Below are 27,855 nucleotides of genomic sequence, written 5' to 3'. Positions count from 1 at the left end.
CTCACACCCCTCACCCCCTCACCCCTCCCCCCTCACCCCCTCACCCCTCCCCCCCTCCTCCTCACCCCTCCCCCCTCACCCCTCCCCCCTCCCCCCTCACCCCTCCCCCCTCACCCCCTCACCCCTCCCCCCTCACCTCACCCCTCCCCTCCCCCCTCACCCCTCCCCTCACCCCTCCCCCTCCCTCACTCCCTCACCCCCCCTCCCCCCATCCTCCCTCCTCCCTCCTCCCCCCCCCTCCCTCCCCCTCCCTCCCTCCTCCTCCTCCCTCACCTCCCCTCCCCCTCCCTCACCTCCCCTCCCCCTCCCTCACCTCCCCTCCCCCTCCCTCACCTCCCCTCCCCCACTCCATCCTCCCCCACCCTCCCCCTCCCCACCCCCTCTCCCCCTCTCCCCCTCTCCCCCTCTCCACCCCTCTCCCCCTCCCCTCCCTCTCCCCCCTCCAGCCCCTCTCCCCCTCCAGCCCCTCTCCCCCTCCAGCCTCCCTCCCTCCAGCCCCTCTCCCACCCCCTCTCCCCCTCCCTCTCCCCCTCCACCCCCTCTCCCCCTCCCTCTCCCCCTCCACCCCCTCTCCCCCACACTCAGCCCCTCGCCCCCCTACTCCAGCCCACCCCCCCTCCTCCCCTGCCCCCCCCTCCTGCCCTCCCCCTCGACCACAGCACTACTATGACATTTTGCATTAAAAATAACTGCTAAAAACCAGGGCTGTGCAGAGCAACACCTTCCCGTTCCTCAGCGAGGTCCCGGGGCTCAATGGTCTACTAGACCCCCTCCTCAGTAGGGTCTAACTGGTCCCATCCCATAGTAAGTTTCCCACACCGTCCCCATTTCCCAACAAGAAAACTGCCCCCTGTATCACAACTAGGGTTCACACCAACTCACCCCCCCCCCCTCCCTCCCCCAGCGGCAATTCACGCCTTGGGTAAGAATCCCAGTGTCTTTCCTCTACCCCATCCCCACCAAACAAGGGACCACGTCCTTCTCGCCTCCACTCCAGGTCCTCATGTCCACCCACCCTTTAAGGAGGGACTCTGTGGTACCTCCCCCTCCCCAGTACACCCCCCAGTGGAGCCATCTGCAAGGTCTCGTACCTTCCCACTGTACCCAACGGCTTCCCATGCCTCCATCTCAGCACCGTGCCCACCTCTGCCATCCCCACCCTGCTCCCACCCCGTGCACACTCCTGAACCCACCACCAAACCAGGGTCCCCGTGTTATACTGTGCTCACCCAACCACGCAACAACCTGGTGCACTCACTGTTCACCATCACCACTGCAAACACTCAATGTTCCGGTATACTTGATCCTCCACAGTCAGTATACCCATGGTACAACTCTTTTGGCTTCTCCCTAACCCTTCCCAAAACCTACACTCTCCCACCGGTCATTCACCTCTGCAACCAATTGCCCCACTTCCTCAAAGCTCCCCTGCCCAGTCATCCTCACTCTCCATTCATCCTTCCCATCACCATCCACAAAATGCTGGAGTAACAGTGGGACAGGCAGCATCTCTGGAGAGAAGGAATGGGTGACGTTTTGGTGATGGTCCACTGAAAACCCGTGTTCTTTCTGATTACTACCTTTAAATACTTGCTGCTAAGTTCAGGGTTGATTGAAGCTTGGTTTGAAATAATATGGATTTTAAAATTAATTTGTTCTGTATAATTTCATGCTAATAATTTTGGTAAATTTTGTGGTGGACTGGAGTTGATTTTCAAAACTTGCAAAGATAGCAGGCTGTTCCAAATAGATTTGTAAGGCAATGTTCTTCCTGATCTTTGACTTTATTTACTATAAAACAGTAATTTCTGTTAGTTGTTCTTTTTTAATCTCCATTTCTACAATTCCCCCTCTGCATCTATGCAGGCCCAACCTTTTCATGTTTGGTCTTTTGCACATGTTTTCTTTTGTTGACAGTACATTTTTTCTTAGCTTTGTGCTTTTTGCCAGTCATGTTACTTTCTCCATCTGACAGAGGTTATTGCGTTTCAAGTTGCACCTCATTTGCTCCCTGACATTGGGCCTGAGGTCATGCGTGTTTGAGCAATGCTGACTGTTGCTGAGGTTCTGTGCAAGCCCAATTAACTGGAGTCGTTCCCCATTGATATTTTACATAACTAGGATTGCAAAATATCAGAACCTGAATCCTTGTGATAAACTGCAGGACTGGGAGTACAGCAGAAGGTAAGCCCATGTGACTAAAAGTTTTGATAGGCCTAAATTTGATATTTATGAAAAAGCAACCAATTAGTAAACTTCATGTTCCACTCCCACATTGGCAAAGGGATACATAACAGTCAAAAAAATGTTCAGCGATTAAGACACATTAGAGGATTTCCTGTGAAGTTTATGTGGAATGGCAAATTATACGTACATGATTACATAATTACTGGAAGCATTATATGGTACAGTCCGAAGAAGGGCCTCGACCCGAAACGTCACTCATTCCTTCTCTCCAGAGATGCTGCCTGTCCCGCTGAGTTACTCCAGCTTTTTGTGTCTACCCATGGTTCAGACGGTTCATTATTCTGCCACGGCTGCTCACTCAGCCGATATCAGATGGTCCAAGACCCCAATGTCTTGTTCAATAACAACTTAACTTCAAAAGTCATATCCAGTCCATCGCCAAATCCCGTTCTGTGACGTTGTCCTGCCTTTACTTTCTACCCAGATTCACTGCTCCCCTCTCCATTTTATTTGCACTCTTGACTGAAGTTCTGCCAATCACAAATCCTAATTCATCTGACACACTGCGGCTTGTGTATTGTGTCACAAAATGCACACTTATTGTTTCCTGTTCTCAGCGTGTTCCATTCCGATTGCAGCCATCATTTAAGTAGACCCTAATGACCCTGCTTTCCTTATGACTCCAAGTGCATCATGCAGTTTAGGGTCTTCTTTAGCCTCTCCATCCACTGTACAAGTTCTTTCATGTCATCACCACATGCTTCCACTCTGCCATCTATTGAAATACCTTGTACCGTCTCAACTCTGCCTTTTGCATTTCATTCCCTGACACTATTTTGCTTGTTACTCCATTCTTTTAAAGTGGACCGTTTTCAGTCTTGTTTTCAAGTATCTTTCTTGTCATTTTTCCTTGGTCAGTATTTGTCGATCCCAGGTCATTTGAAATGTGCAGCGTGTGTTTGTCAAGTCATGAAACAGAGGGATGTGGAATGAAGGCTAGTAAATGGGTTTGAGGAAGGGTCTCGACCTGAAACGTCACCCATTCCTTCTCTCCAGAGATGCTGCCTGTCCCGCTGAGTTACTCCAGCATTTAGTGTCCAAATGGGTTTGAGGTACAGATTAGGATAATTTAGCTGACCAATAGAAAATGCTCCAACTAAATAGCCTAGTCTAGTTTTCCTGAGCATCATTCTGAGTTAGGAAGATGGGTGTCTAAATAGGTTTACAAATTTGTCAGCTCGCAATACCTAATGAAGTATCTCAAGAGATTTTATTACTTTGGGTGGTTAGAACAAACTAATCGGCTTCCAGGTTTGTGAGGATTAGTGGCGGATTTGAAAAGCAGAAGCTAAATGGCTTGGTGGAGGGAGAAGGTGGGCGTTTGCGTGTCGTAGGGATTTTTTGTGGAAGTTCTGGCAGGTTTGATCCTTGACGTTTACTTTTACTTATGTCAAAAATAGCTTTATTCTGCAGAGAACATTTATTTTAAGATAGACACAAAATGCTGGAGTAACTCAGTGGGTCAGGCGGCATCTCTGGAGAGAAGGAATTGTGACGTTTCGGGTCAAGACCCTTCTTCAGACTGATGACAGGGGAGGGGGTGGGACAAAGATAGAATGTAGTCGGAGACAGTAAGTCTAGTGGGAGAACTGGGAAGGGGGAGGGGATAGAGCAGGAAAGCAAGGGCGATCTGAAGTTAGAGAATCCAATGTTCATACCGCTGGGGTGTAAACGACCCAAGCGAAATATGAGGTGCTGTTCCTCCTACACATTTATTTTAAGATCCAGGTTCCAGATTTTAGATTCAAATTTGGATTTTGTACTGCATATTGAACCTGGAGTGATTTTATTTTTCATGCTTAAGAATTACATAATTAGACACAAAATGCTGGAGCAACTCAGCAGGACAGGCCACATCTCTGGAGAGGTGAAGTTTCGGTGACGTTTGGGTTAAGACCCTTCTTCAGACTGATTGTATGCCTCCTTGTCACCTTCCCCTCAACTAACAATGAACTATTCTACATTTCCTTATCATCGTCTGCTTTGAATCTGTGTTTTCACACCTTGCACTTCCAAGCATAGACACAGAATGCTGGAGTAACTCAGCCGGACAGGCAGCATCTCGGGAGGGAAGGAATGGGTGACGTTTCGGGTCGAGGTCTCGACCTGAAACGTCACCCATTCCTTCTCTCCCGAGATGCTGCCTGTCCCGCTGAGTTACTCCAGCATTTTGTGTCTACCTTCGATTTAAGCCAGCGTCTACAGTTTTTTCCTATATTTCTTCCAATTAAAGACTGTTTTTGGAACTCCCCAACATCCGTGTCATTTTGCACTCACGTGTGATATGATTTTGCCCGGATGGCATGCAGAACAAAGTTTTTACTATATCTCAGTACACGTGACAATAAACCAATACCAAAATCCCTTTCACCCGACCCAATGTCATATTTTGCCATTTGTTGTCTTGTTTGGTTTAGAGCTGTGTGTTTCCCGCCATGTTACAGCAGTGCTGAACTACTATCTACCTCATTGGTGACCCTCGGACTTTTCTTGATCGGACTTTGCTGGCTTTACCTTGCGCTAAACATTATCCCCTTATCATGTATCTATACACTGTAAACGGATCGATTGTAATCATGTGTTGGAAGGAACTGCAGATGCTGGTGTACTCCGAAGATAGACACAAAATGCTGGAGTAACTCAGCGGGACAGGCAGCATCTCTGGAGACAAGGAGTGGGTGACGTTTCGGGTCGAGACCCTTCTTCAGACTCTAGTAAAGATGAGGGAGTTGGGCCGGGAAAACGGAAGTCATTGAAAAGACAAAAGGCGTGTGAGGTGTCTTGAACATAGGGAGGGATTGGACCAGGGGGGATAGGATGGAGTCCAGGAGTGAGTCTGGTCACCATCCGAAAGGTCGCCCATTCCTTCTCTCCAGAGATGCTGCCTGTCCTGCTGAGTTACTCCAGCATTTTGTGTCCATATTGTGTCGATTGTAACCATGTGTTGTTTTTCTGCTGTCTGGATAGCACGCAACAAAATGACTGATTTCCATCTGCAAAGCCTGTGCCACCTCGATCCATGTACTGCAAAAACACTCAGTTATGCTTCAGTCACCTTGAAACTCCAAAACTGCATTCTCCCATTCAAAGCCCTAGGCCTTGCCTCTTTTCTCAGAGAAAACACTGTTCACTCATTGCCATTTCCTTTCCAATTCACATGGGCATGCCTTAATTAATTTCTGTCTGTGTTTGAATTCCTTCGAGGCCTCGCACTGTTTATTGTTAAACACACTCTTCCGTCTGCCGCTATTATCTGGAATTTGTGCAGAGGTTCTGAAGCTCGTTGTTATGTGATTGATCTCCACCTTGTGTACCTTTAGTAAAAGCAGAAATCGGTGAGGAGTGCTGGGTTATGTTCTGCAAAGCAGCCGACTCCAATAATCGGATGTGACCTTATGTTCTTTAACTTTTTAACGTTTCCTTCAGTGAGGCAAAGGACACAAGCTCCCTGGGCACTTACAGTAAATTCTGATTCGTGTGTTTCATCATCTGGTGATCCAGACAATGTACCTCCAGGTGAAATTAGACCACCATTGAATGGTCTTGTAATGAAGTATTGCCTGTATTGCCTCATGCCATTTAACTCTCCATTGTGAGTTATGATAGAAACAGAAAATAGGTGCAGGAGGAGGCCATTTGGCGCTTCGAGCCAGCACCACCATTTATTGTGATCATGGCTGATCATCCACAATCAGTAACCTGTGCCTGTCTTCTCCCCATGTTCCTTGATTCCGCTAGCCCCTAGAGCTCTATCTAACTCTCTTTTAAATTCATCCAGTGAATTGGCCTCCGCTGCCTTCTGTGGCAGAGAATTCCACAAATTCACAACTCTCTGGGTGAAAACGTTTTTTCTCATCTCAGTTTTAAATGTAGTTTGATGTAGATTGAAATTTGAATTTGATGTAGATTGAAATTTACTATTTTCAGCTTGAAATTTACTGCCTGTGGTTTATGGCTCAGGATTTAAATAGTTGTTTCTGAATATTTAGCAGTTAAAATTTGGCAGAGGTTATGTCTGAAATGGTCGAGTTCAGGAAAAAAAGGAGGAAAAGCATGTGAGTTGTGTCTGAGGAAGTGGCGAGGGATTTGAGGAACAACATGGGAACTGGCAGAAATATCCATGATGGAGTGGCACAGGAAGGACAATACACAATGAAAACAGAAAAAAGGATTCACAATCAATGAATAGAGAGAACAGAGAGCTGGACTTGACAGGGACAGTGTAGGTAGCAAATGGTTGGAAATCAGCAGAGTCGAAAACTAAAGTTGTCCAAGATAGACAATAGGTGCAGGAGTAGGCCATTCAGCCCTTCGAGCCAGCCATTCAATGTGATCATGGCTGATCATTCACAATCAGTATCCCGTTCCTGCCTTCTCCCCATACCCCCTGACTCTGCTATCTTTAAGAGCTCTATCTTGCTCTCTCTTGAAAGCATCCAGAGAATTGGCCTCCACTGACTTCTGAGGCAGAGAATTCCACAGGTTTACAAATCTCTGACTGATATATATCAAGATACTTCGTGATATATATAAAGGGGTTTTGGGGAGAATGCAGGAGAATAGGGTTTGCAGGAGGAGATGGATCAGCCATGATTGAATGACGGAGTAGACTTGATGGGCCGAGTGGCCACTTGCGACCCTGTGGCCTTGTATCAGCCAGACATAAAGGAAGCATTTAAGTTGTGAGATGTGTTGCAGGAAACATCACAAGGCTGATCCTCTGTGCATGTGAAAATATGAGGACAAGGGGTAGACTTGTACAGTGGCAAAGATGTGTAAAAATTAGAAAGACGGGTATCTGTGTATCAATGTAGGTTAAACGTTTATTTTGGTACAAAGGGAGAGAAAGATACAAGGTAGAAAAGGCAAACTGTGACCTGATCGTCACAGAGCCATAGATCAATACAGCCATTGATGCCAATATTTTCCAGTATTTTCTGTTTGTAATGAAAATTTAAACCTTCTGATAGGGTGTAGTTTATAGGATGTTGGTGAAGCCGTATTTGGAGTTTGGGTACAGTTCTGACTGCCCCATTGTAGGATGTGGGGCTTTGAAGGGTGTGCAGAATAGCTACACCAGACCTCTGCCTGGATTTGAGGGCATTGGCGATGAGGAGAGGTTGTACTTATTTGAATGGTTTTCTCTGGAGAGTCAGAGGCGGCTGAGGGGAGAGCTGATAGAAGTATAAGAACTAGGAGAGGCATCAGTAGGGTAGATATTCCAAATCAGGGTAGAAATGTCAAAGACTAGAGGACATAACGTAAAGGTGAAAGAAGCAATGTTTAAAGGAGACTTTCAGGGAAGGTTTGTTTCAAGGAGCGTGGTGGGTGCCTGGAGCAAGGGGTGGTGGTGGAGGCAGATTTGATAGTGGTATTTAAGAATTAAGTATGGTGATGCAGCAGTGGTAGAGTTGCTGCCTTACAGCGAATGCAGCGCCGGAGACCCGGGTTCCAGCCCGACCACAGCAGCTGTCTGTACGGAGTTTGTGCGTTCTCCCCGTGACCTGCGTGGGTTTTCTCCGAGATCTTCGGTTTCCTCCTACATTCCAAAGACGTGCAGGTTTGTAGGTTAATTGGCTGGGCAAATGTAAAAACCGTTCCCAGTGGGTGTAGGATACTGTTAATAAACTGGGATCGCTGGTCGGCGCGGACCCGGTGGGCCGAAGGACCTGTTTATGCGCTGTATCTCTTAACTAAACTAAGAGATTTTTAGATGGGGAGGGAATGGAGGGATACGTAGCTTGTGAGATTAGCTTAGGTTTGGCATCAAGCACAGACATAGTGGGCAGAAGCGCCAGTTCCTGCGCTGTACAGTTCTATGTTCTATGTTCTAAAGTTAAAGGGCGTATGGAATCGATGGGGCAAAAATGGAGCTTGGTCACAGTTTGTGGAAACAGGGTTATGGGCACAACAATAATCAAAAAGCAGAAAACTGCAAATATTACAAACCTGAAATTAAAAATGCGAAATGATAGAAATGCAGTCAGGCAGCATCTGTATCCCTCCTCTTGCCTACATTGTCCATCTTGTCTTTCCAGTGGGATAGTGACATCCTATGAATCTGTACCCTTTGATGTTTGAAAGTGAAATGCTTTATGCTGACCCTATTATCCTTCCTGTTTTAAGCAAACTGACATCGCAAGTAATATTATCCCTCCATATCTAGCAGATTCTCAGTTGGTGAGTGATAAATTGCCAGATGTAGACGAATAGAGGACATTGTTCTGAAGAAGGGTGTCGACCCGAAACGTCACCCATTCCTTCTCTCCAGAGATGCTGTCTGTCCCGCTGAGTTACTCCAGCATTTTGTGTCGATCTTGGAGGAAATTTGGTCTTGTTTGAACGTGGTATCATTTGTGAGTCCTCCGTTATGTGTTCTGACCGACAGTGTGTCAGCATTCAGAAGATAATTCACCTGCAGAACATTTTTCATAACTATCCGGTCTTTATGTTTCCCCATTGTGATGTCCAAAGTAAAAATTAGTCTGAAGACAGACACAAAATGCTGGAGTAACTCAGCGGGACAGGCAGCATTTGTGGATAGAAGGAATGAGTGATGTTTCGGATCGAGACCCTTCTTCAGACTGAGAGTCAGGGGAGAGGGAGACACAGAGATAAGGAAGGGTAAGGTGTGAAAACAAGACATCAAAGGGGATGGGGTTCAAAGAAAATGTAGAATCGTGCGAGTCTGGGTTAAAATGTGGCCATAGAGCTGGAGAGAAGGTTTAAATCGAAGATGGACTCAAAAAGCTGGAGTAACTCAGCGGGACAGGCAGCATCTCTGGAGAGAAGGAATGGGTGACGTTTTGGGTCGAGACCCTTTCTTCAGACTGATCATTCTGAAGAAAGGTCACAAACCGAAACGTTCAGACTGATCAGTCTGAAGAAAGGTCTCGACCCAAAATGTTGCCCATTCCTGCTCTCCAGAGATGTTGCCTGTCCCGCTGAGTTACTCCAGTATTTTGTGTTTGTCTAATATTTTGTTTCATCCTGATGTGCCTTTGTGAAGCTATTTGGCATTTGCTTCTATGTTAAAAAGATGCTGTTTGTAAAAGGGGTATAAAGTAAAGAGATTTAAAATAATATTTGCATAACAGACTGTGGCTAGGATGCAGTGGGATTGCAGTGTGCATTCTGGACAACCATTCTAAACTTTACAGCAGTGCCAAAGAAATATAATACTAAGAACAAAGTTCATTTAATCAGTCGGGACATTTGTTTTGCAGTGAGTGGTTTATTATTAATATGGCCTGTATTCAATATAGTGATTTGATTTATTTCCATCAGTGGTGCTGTCTGTCCACAGACTTGCCTTCTGCAATAGACGTTTACATTCGACTGATGAGAGGTTTTGCAAAGTTGGCAAAACTGCTGTGCTCTTCTTTGCATTCCTCTCCTGTTCGCTACTTTCTTCCACTTCCTTATCAGCTTTGGTAATCTGTTTATCTGTACCTGTTAAAGGTACAGCATGCAGGGCAAGGTTTCTGCTGCGGAGAACAAAATACTTCAGTGGTACAGTCTGTCCACAGACTTGCCTTCTGCAATAGATGTTTACATTCGACTGATGAGAGGTATTTCCATGGTGTTGTGAAATTGTCGCATGTCAAACGAGGCTGACAGCTGCTGTAATAATCTCAGTCATCATTGTGTAGGAAGAAACTGTAGATGTTGGTTTACACCGAAGATAGACACAAAATGCTGGAGTAACTCAGCGGGTCAGGCAGCATCTCTGGAGAGAAGGAATGGGTGACGTTTCGGGTCAAGACCTTTCTTCAGGTTCAGCTGAGTTACTCCACCATTTAGTCTGTCACCTTTCACGGCCTCAGTGCTGCACCAGATTGTTATAGATTATGTCTTGCTGAATGGAACAAAATAGGCTGATCTATTTATTTACATATCAGTTTTGCTCACTGCCTTGGGCGGCACGGTGGCGCAGCGGTAGAGTTGCTGCCTGACAGCGCCAGAGATCCGGGTTGGAACCTGACTAAGGGTGCTTGTCTGGACAGAGTTTGGATGTTTTCCCCGTGACCGCATGGGTTTTCTCCGGGATCTCTGGTTTCCTCCCACCCTCCAAAGGCGTACGGGTCTTTAGGCTAATTGGCTTGGTGTCATTGTAAAATATTGTCCCTTGTGTGTGTAGGATAGTGTTAGTGGGTGGGGAGCACTGGTCGGAGCAGACTCGGTGGGCCGAAGGGGCCTGTTCCTGCGCTATATTTCTAAACTAAACCTTGTTGCAAAGTTGGCAAAACTGCTGTGCTCTCCTTTGCACTCCTCCTCTCCCGTTGGCTACTTTCTTCCGCTTCCTCATCGGAAACTTTGGTGATCTGTTTATCTGTATCTGTTAAAGGTACAGCATGCAGGGCAAGGTTTCTGCTGCGCAGAACAAAATACTTTCTCAGCCATTCTCCAGGTAACTATATTTCACATTGCCAGCTGACGAGATGTTGCTGCATTTGCAGATCACCATAAATTAACCGGTGAACATCTAGAGCTGGAAGGAGAGCAAGAAGTAAGTGCAAGTATAAAGCTATAGCTGGGCCCTGAAATCCCAGGATCATTTTCTTCATCTACAATAGGAAGCCCTACTTTGTGGATTTAGCCTGATTAAGGTGTGTCTGCTAATGTATAAGTGAGGATGCTTAAACTGAGATGATGTAGATTCCTTTGGCCCAACTCATCCGTGCCGATCCAGGTGCCAATCCACAATAGACAATAGAGAATAGGTGCAGGAGTAGGCCATTCAGCCCTTCGAGCCAGCACCGCCATTCAATGCGATCATGGCTAATCACTCTCAATCAGTACCCCGTTCCTGCCTTCTCCCCATACCCCCTCACTCCGCTATCCTTAAGAGCTCTATCCTGCTCTCTCTTGAAAGCATCCAACGAACTGGCCTCCACTGCCTTCTGAGGCAGAGAATTCCACACCTTCACCACTCTCTGACTGAAAAAGTTCTTCCTCATCTCCGTTCTAAATGGCCTACCCCTTATTCTTAAACTGTGGCCCCTTGTTCTGGACTCCCCCAACATTGGGAACATGTTTCCTGCCTCTAATGTGTCCAATCCCCTAATTATCTTATATGTTTCAATAAGATCCCCCCTCATCCTCCTAAATTCCAGTGTATACAAGCCTAATTGCTCCAGCCTTTCAACATACGACAGTCCCGCCATTCCGGGAATTAACCTAGTGAACCTACGCTGCACGCCCTCAATAGCAAGAATATCCTTCCTCAAATTTGGAAACCAAAACTGCACACAGTGCTCCAGGTGCGGTCTTACCAGGGCTCGGTACAACTGTAGAAGAACCTCTTTGCTCCTATACTCAACTCCTCTTGTCATGAAGGCCAACATTCCATTGGCTTTCTTCACTGCCTGCTGTACCTGCATGTTTCCTTTCAGTGACTGATGCACTAGGACACCCAGATCTCGTTGAACATCCCCTCTTCCTAACTTGACACCATTCAGATAATAATCTGCCTTTCTATTCTTACTTCCAATGTGAATAACCTCACACTTATCTACATTAAACTGCATCTGCCATGTATCCGCCCACTCACACAACCTGTCCAAGTCACCCTGCAGCCTTATTGCATCTTCCTCACAATTCACACTACCCCCAGCTTAGTATCATCTGCAAATTTGCTAATGGTACTTTTAACCCCTTCATCTAAGTCATTAATGTATATCGTAAATAGCTGGGGTCCCAGCACCGAACCTTGCGGTACCCCACTGGTCACTGCCTGCCATTCCGAAAGGGACCCATTTATCCCCACTCTTTGCTTTCTGTCTGTCAACCAATTTTCTATCCATGTCAGTACCCTACCCCCAATACCATGTGCTCTAATTTTGCCCACTAATCTCCTATGTGGGACCTTGTCGAAGGCTTTCTGAAAGTCGAGGTACACCACATCCACTGACTCTCCCCTGTCAATTTTCCTAGTTACATCCTCAAAAAATTCCAGTAGATTTGTCAAGCATGATTTCCCCTTCGTAAATCCATGCTGACTCGGAATGATCCTGTTACTGCTATCCAAATGCTCAGCAATTTCGTCTTTTATAATTGACTCCAGCATCTTCCCCACCACTGATGTCAGACTAACTGGTCTATAATTACCCGTTTTCTCTCTCCCTCCTTTCTTAAAAAGTGGGATAACATTTGCTATCCTCCAATCCACAGGAACTGATCCTGAATCTATAGAACATTGAAAAATGATCTCCAATGCTTCCACTATTTCTAGAGCCACCTCCTTAAGTATCCTGGGATGCAGACCATCAGGCCCTGGGGATTTATCAGCCTTCAGTCCCATCAGTCTACCCAAAACCATTTCCTGCCTAATGTGGATTTCCTTCAGTTCCTCCATCACCCTAGGTTCTCAGGCCCCTAGAACATTTGGGAGATTGTGTGTATCTTCCTCAGTGAAGACAGATCCAAAGTAACGGTTTAACTCGTCTGCCATTTCTTTGTTCCCCATAATAAATTCCCCTGCTTCTGTCTTCAAGGGACCCACATTTGCCTTGACTATTTTTTTCCTCTTCACGTACCTAAAAAAACTTTTGCTATCCTTCTTTATATTATTGGCTAGTTTACCCTCGTACCTCATCTTTTCTCCCCGTATTGCCTTTTTAGTTAACTTTTGTTACTCTTTAAAAGAGTCCCAATCCTCTGTCTTCCCACTCTTCTTTGCTATGTTATACTTCCTCTCCTTAATTTTTATGCTGTCCTTGACTTCCCTTGTCAGCCACAGGTGTCTCTTACTCCCCTTAGAGTCTTTCCGCCTCTTTGGGATAAATTGATCCTGCAACCTCTGCATTATTCCCAGGAATACCTGCCATTGCTGTTCTACCGTCTTCCCTGCTAGGGCCTCCTTCCAGTCAATTTTGGCCAGCTCCTGCCTCATCCCTCTGTAATCCCCTTTGCTATACTGGTGCCAGGTGCCAATCCACATAGTTCCATTTACCAGCGTTTCGCCCACATCCCTCCAAACCCTTCTTATCCATGTATCTGATAATTTAAACATTGTGATTAGTTTAGAGATACAGCGTGGAACCAGGCCTTCAGCTGTATGTGTGGTGCATACAGGTGGCTCAGCGGTAGAGTTGCTGCCTTACAGTGCTTTCAGCGCCAGAGACCCGGGTTCCATCCCGACTACAGTTTGTACGTTCTCCCCATGACCTGCGTGGGTTTTCTCCGAGATCTTCGGTTTCCTCCCACACTCCAAAGACGTACAGGCATGTAGGTTAATTGACTGGGTAAATGTAAAAATTGTCCCTAGTGTGTGTAGGATAGTGTTAATGTGCGGGGATCGCTGGGCGGCGCGGACCCGTTGGGCCGAAGGGCCCGTTTCCGCGCTGTATCTCTCTAAATCTACAGGTGCTGGCTGTGCGGAGTTTGTACGTTCTCCCCGTGATCTGCGTGGATTTTCTCCGAGATCTTCAGTTTCCTCCCACACTCCAAAGACGTACAGGTTTGTAAGTTAATTGGCTTGGTATACATGCAAAATCGTCCCTAGTGTGTGTAGGATAGTGTTAATATGTGGGGATCACTGGTCAGCGCGGACTCGGTGGGCCGAAGAGCCTTTTTGAAGGTTTCAAGGTCAGTTTATTGTCACATGTACCAATTATGGTACAGTGAAATTTGAGTTGCCATACAAAGTGAAAAGCAACAAGACACATAACCACATAAAAGTTAGCATAAACATCCACCACAGTGGATTCCACATTCCTCACTGTGATGGAACGCAATAAAGTTCCATCAACTTCCTCTTGAAGCAGTCAACCCATCCGCACTATATCTCTAAACTAAACTAAGCTAAACTAAACAAAACTAAATAGCCAGCAGTTTGGAAATTCAGGCTTTAAACTTCATTCTACCTCCCATGAAAGATTTTCAACTGAGATCTTAAAAAGTGTTGCAACGATGTTCACTGAGGGTCATGCTGTCTAATTTAGTGCAAGTGCTCACTCCTTGTGTAGGAAAAGTGCTCCTTGCTAAAGTGCCTATCACCACTAGTCACCAAGATTCAGCAAACCCTGACATGGCAACATCACAGCCACAGGCCACCTTTGTTTTAGCTGACGAAGCTTCAGAAGATTGCCTGAAAGTCGCTGCTTCCCCACCCTCAACAAAATCAAGAGGTTCAAATGGTTGTTAGTCATTCACCTCCACTTCCCATTCCCATAACAACCTTCCTGTCCTGGGTTTCCTCCATTGCCTGTGTGAGGTCACACACAACTGGGGGAAGCCCGCCTCATATTCTGCCAGGGTAGCTTCCAACCCAACGGTATGAACATTGAATTCTCCCCTTCTCTTCCCGTGCCCCACTCTAGCTTTGCATTTCACTCCTCTCTTTATCTGACAGCCTTTTCATCTGTGGCCTTGGCATACAGAGTTACGCAACCTCCGTTAGTCAAACACATCCGGCCCTGTTCCCTGAACACACTCCGCTAGTCTACACTGTCCCGGCCGACAGCGGCCTGTGGGCCCAATACCGGGCAAGGGCGGCCCCGTACGGGACAAATCAAGTTAGCCCAAAATACGGAATGTCCCAGCTAATACGGGACAGTTGGCAACCCTAGTCTCAGCCCGAAATGTCACCCATTCCTTCTCTCCAGAGATGCTGCCTGCTTGTCCCCGCTGAGTTACTCCAGCTTTTTGTGTCTACCAGGCTCAATCTTCACCTTAGATGCTGTCTGTGCAGAGTTTGCACGAGCTCTCTGTGACAGCATGAGTTTCCTCCAATATCCCTACACAGTGTGTGGGTGATTGGCAGAATCTGGGTAGAGTTGACAAGAATGTAGCGTAGATTTAAAAAATAGGGATTAATGTAGGATTACTGTAAAGTGGTGGGTGATGGTTGGTGTGGACAATGGGGTGAAGGGCCTGTTTCTGTGCAGTATTTCTTTCTGACTCAGAAACAGACCTGGTGTTTTTGCATTGGTGTGTGGAGCTCCCATGAGAGAGGCTCTTTAGGTTGGGAGGTGGAATCCGGGGAAATTAATGGTTGCTTTGTTTTGTGAAGTGTTTTTCTTTGTGAAAGGTAGAATTTACAGTGCTTTTCAAACATTGTTAAGATAAAGCAACAGCAGCAGAAGATGTTTTCTTGAACTGCAGTGAAGTATCGTAAAAATGTCCTCTTCTCATTCCTTGTTGGTGATATATTAGAATGTGGTGCACAACAATCTGAACTGGCACTTTTCCTGAGGACAAAACAGTTATAATGGGACAGCTTGTTGGTTGCCTTGCAATTAACATTGACTTAGCTCCTGGGAAATTTGCTACGACGTTTAAAAATACCACTGCCTAAAATGTCTGAAGTTTGAGAGCAGTTTTTTTTTTTCAAACAACATGCAGATCTGTATGTGGAATGTGGTTCTTCAGGCTGATGGATATCTTGGCTGGTTTGAACAGGACAGATTTAATAGTGAACATCTGTCACAACGGCGACTACAAAATAAGACAAATTTGGGCTTGTTGCAAGATCTGGTCACATTCAACAAACGGCAAAATCTGGGCATTATTAAATTATTTTAAAAATGCAAAATATGATTTAAAAAATTGTGTCCGTTTCACTTTTCAATTTTCAGAAACTGCCCTTGAAATAATTTGGAGTAAAAATCATATATTTACGAGTTTTTGGTACAGCTGTAGTTGCAGGTTCTTGCCAGTAGGTGATGATGTTAGGAAAGACTCTGATGTTATGCATTTGCCATCTCGCAGATAAAGAAAGGTCTCGACCCGAAACGTCACCCATTCCTCCTCTCCAGAGATGCTGCCTGACACCACTGAGTTACTCCAGCATTTAGTGTCTATCTTTGTATATAAAGAATGTGCATTCTTCAAGTGACTGTGGAAAATTACAATTCTGATCAAATTTGCAGCAAACTGCATCACTATGAGACATATTTTTATATTGGTCAGGTATGTTAATAGGCAATTGGGACATTTTTGGTGTTCTCAGTAAAGCATTGGTAAATCATGGAAAAGGAAATGCTACTGCCTTTTGAACCTTATTGTCCAAGACCTTGGGAGCAGCTGTATGGTGGTGGATATTATCTATCTGCTGGAAGCTGCCTTTAACACTTTGGAGATCCATCTGTGGGGTTGCATCCCATTCAGATACTCAAAACATTCACACGTTTCAAGGGGTGCCTCGTGGAGCTACTACCTCCCAACTCCAGCGACTGGGGTCAGTTCTGACCTGTGGTGCTGAATGCATTCCCTTGTGACTGTGTGAGTGTCCAGCTAGACTCTGGTGCATGTGGGTTGGTGGGTTGTCAAGTAATAGGTAGGATCTGGGGAGAATTCCAGCGGCACGTTGGCGCAGCGGTAGAGTTGCTACCTTACAGCGAATACAGCGACGGAGACCCGGGTTCGATCCCGACTACGGGCGCTGTCTGTACGGAGTTTGTACGTTCTCCCCATGACCTGCGTGGGTTTTCTCCGAAACCTTTGGTTTCCTCCCACACTCCAAAGACGTACAGGTATGTAGGTTAATTGGCTTGGTAAATGTAACAATTGTCCCTAGTGTGTGTAGGATAGTGTTAATGTGCGGGGATCGCTGGTTGGCGTGGACCCGGTGGGCCGAAAGGGCCTGTTTCCGCGCTGTATCTCTAAACTAAACTAAATTAGTGGGACTGCAGGGAGATTAGGTAGCTGGGAAAATAGTGGGGGAATGGATTTGCTCTGCGAGTTTAGTTTAGTTTATTTTAATGATAAAGCACGGAAACGGGGCCTTTGGTCCACCGAGTCCGCACCGACCAGCAATCCCCACCACACATCAACACTGTCCTACACACACTCGGGACAATTTTACAGAGATGCCAAGCCAATTAACCTGTCTGTGGAGTTTGAGAGGAAACTGAAGAACGCTGAGAAAACCCACCCAGGTCATGGGGTGAACATACAAACTCCGTGCAGTAGACCGTAGTCAGAATTGAACCCGGGTCTCTGACGCTGTAAGGCCACCGTCCCACCCGAGTTGACATGAACTTGATGGCCTGAATTGCATCCTTCAACGTCACTTTACTTTTCACACAACTGTTCTCAATAGAAGCGTTAAAATCAATGACTGCTGATGGTTTGTGTAAAACTCAACTTTTGTAAAATGAGACTTCCAAGCAGTTTGGAGATTGAGTTAATATTATCCTGCAATAATGCGGTCATTGATGGTAAGTTTATAGTTCACGTCGTGTTTATGCTGCGTAGAGATTGCCTGGAGTTTTACCTTTTACTTGGATTGATTTTGTGCAAACATTCTACAAACTGGTGGTGAATTTGTGGAACCCTTTGCCACAGAAGGCTGTGGAGGCCGTTGGGGGATATTTTTAATGCAGAGACAGATCGACTCTTGATTAGTACGGGTGTCAGAGGTTATGGGGAGAAGGCAGGAGAATTTGGTTAGGAGGGAGAGATAGATCAGCCATGATTGAATGGCGGAGTAGACTTGATGGGCCGAATGGCCTAATTCTACTCCTTATCACCTATGGCCTTATGACCTTACTTGCGAAGAGGGCTAAGTCCGCTCCGGCCGGCTCTATCTTTAAACTTTGTGCTGTGCCTGTGCTTCGTGACATTGGTACTAGCTCATGGTTCTCCAAGAACTTGGAGGCAGCTAAACGATGGTGAATATTATCTGTTGGAAGCTGCCATTAGATGTACACGCTGAAGCAGAAGTTGGATTCTGTACTGCCGACTCAAGCTGGAGAACTGCCCTCTCGACATTCACTGTCAGCATGTGCAAGTGTTGTTGGCAAACATAGGTTCAAGCACTTTCAAACAGCAGAAAGACTACACAGTCGGCTATTAACAGCTCAATCTGGCACACATGTTGTAAACTCACCAGCAGTGTTATATTACAAGATAATAATAGTTCTACTCCTTTAATAAGCTGTAACTCCATATAACTTGCAAGTAACACACACACTGGGTTTCTTCACTGCCTTTTATTTCACAGAGATCAATGATGGGCTGATGCGGGATGTCATAATATCTCTTGTGCAAGTTCACTACAGCTGGTAGTGTAGATATCCAGCAGTTGGTGAGATCGAGGAAGAGTGTAGGAAGGAACTGCAGGTGCTGGTTTACACCGAAGATAGACACAAAATGCTGGAGTAATGCAGCGGGTCAGAGCAGGGCCGTCTTAACGCATGGGCCTGATGGGCACTTGCCCGGGGCCCCACGAGCATAGGGGCCCCATGCTGATCTGTGTATGTTAAGTGACTTGCAATAAATAAATACTACTTTAAAAATGTATGTTCAATAAGTGCTTTTTTCGCAACATTTTCGGTCACTAAGTGCTTCTCACAGCGATCTGTAAGTGCTTTTCGCAACAATGTAGCACCCTAAGTCCATCGCTAAGTGCTTTTCGGTAAGTGCTTTTCGCCGGCACGACAGGGGGGGGGCTGGTAGGGAAAGGGGGGTGGGGGAGAGTAACGGTAGGGGCCCCAGTACACTGCTTTGCCCGGGGGCCCATAATGCTGTAAAAACGGCCCTGGGTCAGAGTTGCTCTCTGGATAAAAGGGACAGGTGACGTTTCGGGTCTGAAGAAGGGTCTCGACCGGAAACGTCACCTATTCCTTTTCTTCAGAGATGCTGGAGTCTCCCCGCTGAGTTACTGCAGCTTTGTGTGTCTGGTCTGTCTGAGGTTGAGGGAGAACTCCATCAGGGCGGAGAGACGGTGGAATATCCTCAACAAGCTGGGCTGATCACAGAGATTCATCTCCATCTTACACTGGCTCCATGATGACATACAAATCATGAAGCTAACCAACCGACCCGCAGCAGAACCATTCCCACTGAAGACTGACGTCATACAAAGCTGTGTTATTGCTCCAATACTTCCCTCAATCCACTGCACTACAATGTTGCACATCACCAACAACAAAGCCCAATAAAACCCCTCAGGACCTCAGGCCCACCCTTCTAAATAGGAAGCCGTTCAACATCCAATTATTGACTTCTCTAACTTAAAGTAACCATTGCTTTCCCTCTCTCTCCACCCCTCCCATCCTAGTTCTTCAACTATTCTGACTGCCCTCTGATTAAATGTTATCTCTGTATGCTTCGTTGTCACTTTTCCCTAGCTAACAATGATCTATTCTACATTTTCCTTGAACTTCGTCCCCTTTGATGTCTCGTTTTCACACCTTGCCCTTCTATATCTCTGTGTCTCCCTCTCCCCTGACTGTCTGAAGAAGGGTCTCGACCCGAAGCGTCACCCTTCCTTCTATCCAGAGAAGCTGCCTGTCCTGCTGAGTTACTCCAGCATTTTGTGTCTATCTTCATTTTAAACCAGCATCTGCTGTTCCTTCCTACACACTCCACATTCAAAGACACCTGAAGCTTGGTAATTAGGCTGCAGTTTGCAGATGATGCTTGCTTATATGCATGCTTAATGTGCCCACCAAAGCATGTGTGAGGAATGGCCTTACACTCACATCCGCAGGACCCAGGAGCTCTGCTAATCTGCCCCCTGCTGCTGCATCCAACAATTAAGGTTCATGGCACAACCTAGTATATGTGGGCCTCTTCCCTTACTTGGCCAGCCAGTCCTTGTTGAAGCAGATACTAGCGATGAAATTCATTACAGCTTTCAATGCGTCATCACAGCCTTTGGTTGATTAAGGAAAAGAGTATTGAAGATATTGAACTCGGACCTGGCACAAATACATGGTATTCCAGGGTGGCAGGGTGGTGCAGTGGTAGGGTTGCTGCCTTACAGCGCCAGAGACCCGGGTTCCATCCTGACTACGGGTGCTGTCTGTACTGAGTTTGTACCTTCTCCCCGTGACCTGCGTGGGTTTGCTCCAGGTGCTCCGGTTTCCTCCCACTCTCCAAGGACGTACAGGTTTGTAGGCTAATTGGCTTGGTATAAATGTAAATTGTCCCTAGTGTGTGTAGGATAGTGTCAATGTGCAGGGATCGCTGGTCGGCGTGGGCCGAAGGGCCTGTTTCCGCGCTGTATCTTTAAACTAAAAACAAAACAGGTAGCCCCTCTGCCCTACAATATTCTTTTGAGATTATTTGCAGCAGGCATCTTAAGGAATCTATTCATTGGAAAAATTCCCACCAGTTGTATTAAAAATATCTTTAAAAGAAAAATCTACATCAGATACATTGTTAGGTACATCGTTCATCAGAAAATAAAAGAATTTTACGTTGAGGAAGAAGTCCTTCGATATCGTCCTTTGTTATCACTGCCACATCTAACACCCCTTCTATTCTTAATTAAGCCCTTTGATCGTACGTTCTCCCCGTGACCTGCGTGGGTTTTCTCCGAGATCTTCGGTTTCCTCCCACACTCCAAAGACGTTCAGGTATGTAGGTTAATTGGCTGGGTAAATGTAAAAATTGTAAAAATTGTCCCTAGTGGGTGTAGGATAGTGATAGTGTGCGGGGATCACTGGGCGGCACGGACTTGGAGGGCCGAAAAGGCCTGTTTCCGGCTGTATATATATGATGATATGATGATGATGATCTCTCCTCTCCCATTTGGTCTGCAAGAGATTAGACGAAAAGCTGCAACGGTTGTTGCCTCAGTATTTCTTACATCTGCAGGTTTCAGTTTATTTGTAAGTATACGTGCCAAAGAACGTGTCAACTAATAGATCTTGTTCTATTTATTTCATGACTGAGCCTCCTGGCACATTAACAGCTTCATCTCTTACCAAATAAGCATCTGAAGCAGGCCAGCAAGTTATAAATCTCAATCACCACTGTTATTTGTTGAGAATTATAGCATTAAATTATCTTGCCTGCATTTGTTGCACGTTTTAAAATGTATGTCTCCATTCACACTAAGAGCTAGAAGGTGATAAACATCTGTAGACGATTATGTCTCCCATTACAGCTGCTGGCCACTGAAGAAATTTGCATTAGAAACGACAAGGGCATTTGCTTAAGTGTTCACACAACTGTGAACCAACAGGTCATTGTTACTGTTGACAGAAAGGCTGCCCAGAGGAACACATCTCCACTAACAGCATGGGATTCAATGGGAAATGGAGTTTCATATTGTGGGAAATTATAGTACAAATGGTTTTCTAAGAATGCAACGCTCTGTAATGTGGGCGGCTGTAATGTGTACATATTGTGTAGGAAGGAACTGCAGATGTTGGTTTGAACCGAAGATGGACGCAAAAACTAGCAGGCTTCAAAGATCTTCGGTCCACTATGTCACTCTTGCAACCTCAATAAGCCAGCACTGGCCTGCCTCCACGCCCACCTCCAGCAAGTGATGATGTTTAAGGTTTACTTCCCCAGGCAACTTAGTCGGTGTGCAAGGTTAAGCAACTTCAGACTACATGACAGATTTGCTTCAGGATGGAAAAGATAAGAAACCAAAGCAAGTTAGGATTAGAAAAGGAGAGACGAGGAGCGGCAGACGCTGAAATCTTGAGCAAAGCACCATGTGCTGGAGTAACTCAGTGGGTCCAGCAGCATCTGTGGAGGGAGATGGGCAACCTTTTGAGTCGGGACCCTTCTTCAGTTTGAAATGTTGCCTATGCTCCTCCCTCCACAGATGCTGCCTGACCCGCTGAGTTACCACAGCACTTCATATCTTGCTTATGGTTAGAATAGTTGAGAGTTAATTGTTGAATATATCAATCAGCAGTCCCTATTGCCGAATGACTCAGAAAGAAGCGTTCAGCCCATTGATTTTTGCTGGCTTTCGAGGCAACCGTATCATTCCCAATCTCCCACTCATTTCCCTGTGAGCTGTTCCTCCTCTCGTGCATCTCAGCACCACCTTGATTCTCCTGCCAGTCTCCTGCACTCAAGGTTACTGACAGTAATCTGCCACCCAGCAAATGTCTGGTACATGGGAAGAAACTAGGGCATTATGTGGGGTCACAGGAAGACCGTGCAAACTCCACACAGATTGTACCCCGCAGTCAGGATCGAACCGGGGACTCTGGAGATGTGAGGCAACACTACGTGGTTCCCCCCCCCCCCCCTCCCCTGCTTCAGAGATGGAACTCTCGCCCGTAACTCCTCTCGGCCCCACAGATCTGCTCTTGCTCCCCTCCCCCATATGGAACATGGGTAGAGTTCCCCTGGTCCTCGCCTTTCACCCCAGCAGCTACCACGTTCAACACACCATTCTCTGACATTCCCACCACTTGTCTTACCCACCCCCATTCCATATTCCGCAGAGACTGCTCCCTCCGCAATGCTCTGGTTCACTCACCCCTCCCCACCTAAACCACCTCCTCCCCAGGCACTTTCCTCTGTAACCCTGTCCCTATATCTTCTCCCTCACCTCCATCCAGGGACCCCAGCAGTCCTTCCAGGTTAGACAGAGGTTCATGTGCACCTCATCTACTGCATTTGGCGTTCCCAATTGGCCTCTTTACATCAGCGAGACCAGGCGTAAACTGTGACCGTTTCCACAAACACTTGCACTTGGTCTGCCAAGGCCTGCTGGATCTCCCAGTTACTAACCAATGAGGCCACAAGCAAGCTGGAAAACTGGAGGAACGGCACTTCATATTCCACTTAGGTAGCTTACAACCTCATGGTATGAACAACGAATTCTCCAATTTTAATTAACTAACCTACAAACACCTCTCCTCCTCCACCCCCCAACCATTATACCCACTCTCCCCCCCCCCCCCCCAACCTTTTACCCCACTCTTTCCTGAGCCAGATCTGGATGCACACCCAATTCTCACCTTCTATCTTCCCCTGTCCCCTTCTACCTACAATCCTTCCTCTGGCTTCACAATTCATGCCTCTTTTATCCTTATCTCACTTTTTACCTTGTCATCTCTAGCCTTGGTCCAATCATGTGCCAAACAACCCCCTCCTCCCTCACCTGCATCAACCTAGCACTTGCCAGACTTTGTCCTGGCCTCACTTCTCTTCCAGCCATCTCCGTCACCATCATAATCAGTCTTCAGGTCCCGACCTGAACCGTCAGCTGTCCGTGTTTTCCAGAGATGCTTCAGCACTTTGTGTCTTTTTTTGGTTAACCAGCGTCTGCAGTTCCTTATGTCTACGGGCAGCACTGTTTGTTGTGCTCCCACCAACAATAAGCCCCATTCTATCAAAGTCTCGGGTGGTTAAGATTCTTTGGAACTCCCTTCCTCAAAGGTAGTGGAAGCAGAGTCCTCGATTATTTTTTAATGGCAGCAGTAACTAGATTGGTGATAAACAAAGTTGACCTCACAGATCAGATACACGCCTGACCCAGGCCATTAAAAACTTTCTCTGCGTAAGAAGGAACTGCAGATGCTGGTTTATACCAAAGATAGACACAAAAAGCTGGAGTAACTCAGCGGGATTCAGGCAGCATCTCTGGAGGGAAGGAATGGGTGACATTTCGGGTTCGAGACCCTCCTTCAGACTTTGACTCGAAGCATCACCCATTCCTTCTCTCCAGCGATGCCGCCTGTCCCGCTGAGTTACTCCACCATTTTGTGTCTATCTAAAATGAAAGTGAGTCGATTCACCACATTTAAATATCTTCAGTTATTTTTGAAACTGAACTTTCTGGAGCCTGAGATTATGGGCTAATTCCTATTAATATTTAATAAAACAATTTTAACATGAGAGCATCGAGAATTATTCACGTCAGCTGCATTAACAAATCAGAGGGATGGCTGGTGTCACGACTAATCTTTACTGAAACACAGCTTTCCAATAATCTTCATGGATAAACCAGATTGTGCCATTCACATTTCCTTGATGCACATTGTTAACCTGTTCAGTGCCACCCCAGAGTATACTCCGGTCAATAGTGGAAAAAACTTAGCAGTGAACAGGATAAACAGCCGATGTGGTTTAACAAGATGTCTGTTACAAATCTGTAAAGTTAACATGTTAACGTCTAAGAATAAAGGGGAGGCCATTTAAAACTGAGGTGAGAAAAAAGTTTTCACCCAGAGAGTTGTGAATTTGTGGAATTCTCTGCCACAGAAGGCAGTGGAGGCCAATTCACTGGATGGATTTAAAAGAGCATTAGATAGAGCTCTAAGGGCTAGTGGAATCAAGGGATATGGGGAGAAGGCAGGCACAGGTTACTGATTGTGGATGATCAGCTATGATCACAATGAATGGCGGTGCTGACTCGAAGGGCCAAATGGCCTCCTCCTGCACCTATTTTCTATGTTAATAGAGCAAGAAAAAGGCAGGAAAATATTGTATTAGCTTTTACTGCAAGCTGGGCTTTTGCTCTGCGAATGAGAAAGTCAAGCTGCAACTCAGCACAGCTAGGGGTACTGTGTACAGTTACGATCTCCTGAGCTTTGGGAAGATTCACTCGCTTTACAGGGGAAGATAACAAAGATTCACTCAGATTTATGGGATAAGAGAGCTGTAATTAATGAGAGTAAGCCAGGTTCTCCAGAGCTTATTAGAATAAACGGATATCCTACATGTACAAATGATGTATTCAAGAGAAAGTTAGATATAGCTCTTGGGGATAACAGAATCAAGGGATATGGGGAGAAAGCAGGAACGGGGTACTGATTTAGGATGATCAGCCATGATCATATTGAATGACAGTGCTGGCTCGAAGGGCCGAATAGCCTGTTCCTGCATCTATTTTCTATGTTAATGCTTAAAGGTGGATGTTGTAAGTTATTTACCAACAGTGATCATAGATTTGAAACAAGCACCATTCATTTGCTACACATGTGCAACTTAGGAGGCACAGGCCATTCGGCCCCTTGAACCTGCGACATCTTTTAATAAAATTATGGCTGACTGGCTGCATTTAGATCTATCAACGGTAATCGTAACTTGTCAAGAATCTAACCACTTATGCCCAAAGAACATTGAAAGAACATATTTCTATCATTATTTGGTGAAGAGAGTTCCAAGAATAGTGAGTGGGAAAAAAGTGAGCTTGTTTCCCTCTTAAGTGGTCAAACACGTCACCCTCATTCTAGATTCTCCCACAAGAGGAAATAACCTCTCCACTCTGCCAAGGCCCCTCAAGACGTTATATGTTTCAATCGTTCCCTCTCACTTTTCTGATACTCCAGCAGATACAAGACTGTCCAACATTTCCTTATAAATCAATCCACCCATTCCAGATGTTAGCCAATAAATATTCTCTAATGTACATTGAATATACTGAATCCTCAGTTAAAGAGATCAATACTGTCAGAGTGAGGCGAATTGCAAATTGGAGGAACAGCATCTCATATTTCGCTTGGGCAGCTTACAGCCCAGTGGTATGACTCTTCATGTCTCTAACTTCAAGTAACCCCTGCACTCCCTCTCTCTCCATCCCTCCCCCACCCAAGTCCCACCAGCTTCTCGTTCTCACCGAGCAAACAGCTAACAATGGCCTGTTTCTATTATCATTGTTAATATTTTGCATATTCATTTGCTCTATATCTCTCTACATCCGTCTATATCTCCTGTTTCCCTTTCCCCTGACTCGTCTGAAAAAGGGTTTCAACCCGAAACATCACCCATTCCTTCTCTCCAGAGATGCTGCCTGTCCCGCTGAGTTACGCCAGCATTTTGTGTGTCTATCTTCGGTGTAAACCAGCATCCGCAGTTCATTCGTGCACATGATCGGTGAATATGGGTGAGGGTGGCTATGATTGGCAGATGGGTGGGCGAAGGCCAGGGTGGTCACGGTGGCGCAGCGGTAGAGTTGCTGCCTTACAGCGAATGCAGCGCCGGAGACCCGGGTTCCATCCCGACCACGGGTGCTGTCTGTACGAAGTTTGTACGTTCTCCCTGCGACCTGCATAGGTTTTCTCCGAGATCTTCAGTTTCATCCCACACTCCAAAGACGTACAGGTATGTAGATTAATTGGCTTAATAAATGTAAGAATTGTCCTTAGTGGGTATAGGATAGTGTTAATGTGCGGGGATCGCTGGTCGGCGCGGACCCGGTGGGCCGAAAGGCCTGTTTCCACGCTGTATCTCTAAAGTAAAAGAAAAGGAGACAAAGGGCTGTAAGATAAGTAGAGGTGGAGGAGTGAACTGTAAGGCCAGAGGATGGGATAGCATTGGAAGGGGAGGGAGGCGATAAGGGGGCGGAATAGTGGGAGATGGTGTGAGAAAAAAACGTTCATTGGTTGGGTTGTAAGCTATCCAAGAGGAAAATGAGATGCTGTTCCTCCAGTCTGCATGTGGCCTTTCTCTGGTAACGGTGGTATTTTATTTAATGAAATTGCCTTCCACTGAAGCAAGAACTTCTCTAGCAGCGAGCATGAGGCGATCCTTAAAGTGTGACGTAACTGGAAACAACGTCAATCTCAATAAGTCATCAACTTTCGGTTTGAGAACTTGAAGAGCCATGATTGTTCTTTCATAAGTAGCTGCAGGACTGATCAATTTAAGGAGCAGCTGCTGCAGTACACAGAGGCTGCCTTTCTTTGTGCTGGAAAAGTCTCCACAAATGCCAACATTTTAATCAATCTCTAAATCAATGGCAGATTCACTGATGCGTTGGTCCTCTTTGAGCCAGGAATCACATCTGTTCAGAAGTGCAGTGCACATGTGTTGCAAGGAAGGCCCTGCTTTTAAGAGTGGACGGTGGCAGCTATTTTGAGCATTCACTGCCACTTACTGTTCTGGACGTTGTCCAGTTTCTGCATCTTTTTTAAATTGTGGGATCTGATTCATGGAAATTGAAAATCTTGACTTTTAAAAATGAGGAGAGTTAAACTAGACAGCAACCTAGTTGCTGGACTGCCATCAAAGACAATTGATCGGGAATACACCAATGTTCTAAGCACTGCAATTCATAAATTACCGGTAGTTTGAGGGGTGACACGGTTGCGCAGCGGTTTGCAGCGCCTTGCAGCGCCGGAGACCCGAGTTCCATCCTGACTACGGATGCTATCTGTACGGAGTTTGTACGTTCTCCCCATGACCGCGTGGGATTTCTCTGAAATCTTCGGTTTCCACCCACACTCCAAAGGTTAATTGGATTGGTATAAATGTAAATTATCCTTGGTGTGTGTCGGGTAGTGTTAATGTGCGGGGATTGCTAATCGATGCAGACTCGGTGGGTAGGGCTGCCAACTGTCCTGTATTAACCGGGACATCCCGCATTTTGGATTAAATTGGTTTGTCCCATATGGGACTGCCCTTGTCCTGTATTAGGCCCGGACGTTGTAGGCCCAGACGCTGTAGGTCCGGACAGTGTAAAAGGAAAAAAATTGCAGATGCTGGACAAAATTGAAGGTACTCCAGTATTTTGTGTCTACCTCTGGACAGTGTAGGCCCGGAGGCCTGGGCGCCGCCTAACGGAGGTTGCATAGCAACCCGCCTCCCGGCCCAGGCAGCTGCCATTGGTGGAGCGGGAGCACGTGGTCGCAGGCAAGGTTAGATCACGTGGGGCGCGGGGCGGTGACGTCACCTTGTCCCTTAATTGGGAGTGAGAAAGTTGGCAACCCTATCGGTGGGCCAAAGGGCCTAATTCCACGCTGTATCTCTAAACTAAACTGCAGGGAGAATGACATGCTTTATAAAAATCTTGACTTACAAAAATGTGCATTAGGAGTGCCATTCTTGGTGATGCTAATTTGTCTTCAATAAATATGCTTAGCGCCACATTCAACTGAAAATGAAGCATGCATTTTATGCTAGGTAATAGCTTAAAGGTGTTAGATCCTCTCTACTAGGGCAGAAATGTAGAAC

At 46.1% G+C, this 27,855-nt stretch overlaps 1 protein-coding gene across 1 annotated transcript in view; it reads left to right on the top strand.

Moving 5' to 3' along the window:
- Nucleotides 1-2,130: 2,130 nt before the first annotated feature.
- Nucleotides 2,131-27,855, top strand: part of LOC144603738 (suppressor of tumorigenicity 7 protein homolog) — a 196,153-nt gene continuing 170,428 nt past the window's right edge. Inside the window, exon 1 of the mRNA XM_078417435.1 lies at nucleotides 2,131-2,184. The gene's annotated coding sequence lies outside the window, so the exon portion shown is untranslated. The remainder of the gene's footprint in view (nucleotides 2,185-27,855) is intronic.

This window comes from Rhinoraja longicauda, chromosome 20, assembly GCF_053455715.1.
Source record: "Rhinoraja longicauda isolate Sanriku21f chromosome 20, sRhiLon1.1, whole genome shotgun sequence".
In the NCBI taxonomy this organism is placed as follows: Eukaryota; Metazoa; Chordata; class Chondrichthyes; order Rajiformes; family Arhynchobatidae; genus Rhinoraja; species Rhinoraja longicauda.
This window is presented reverse-complemented; position numbering and strand designations above follow the sequence as displayed.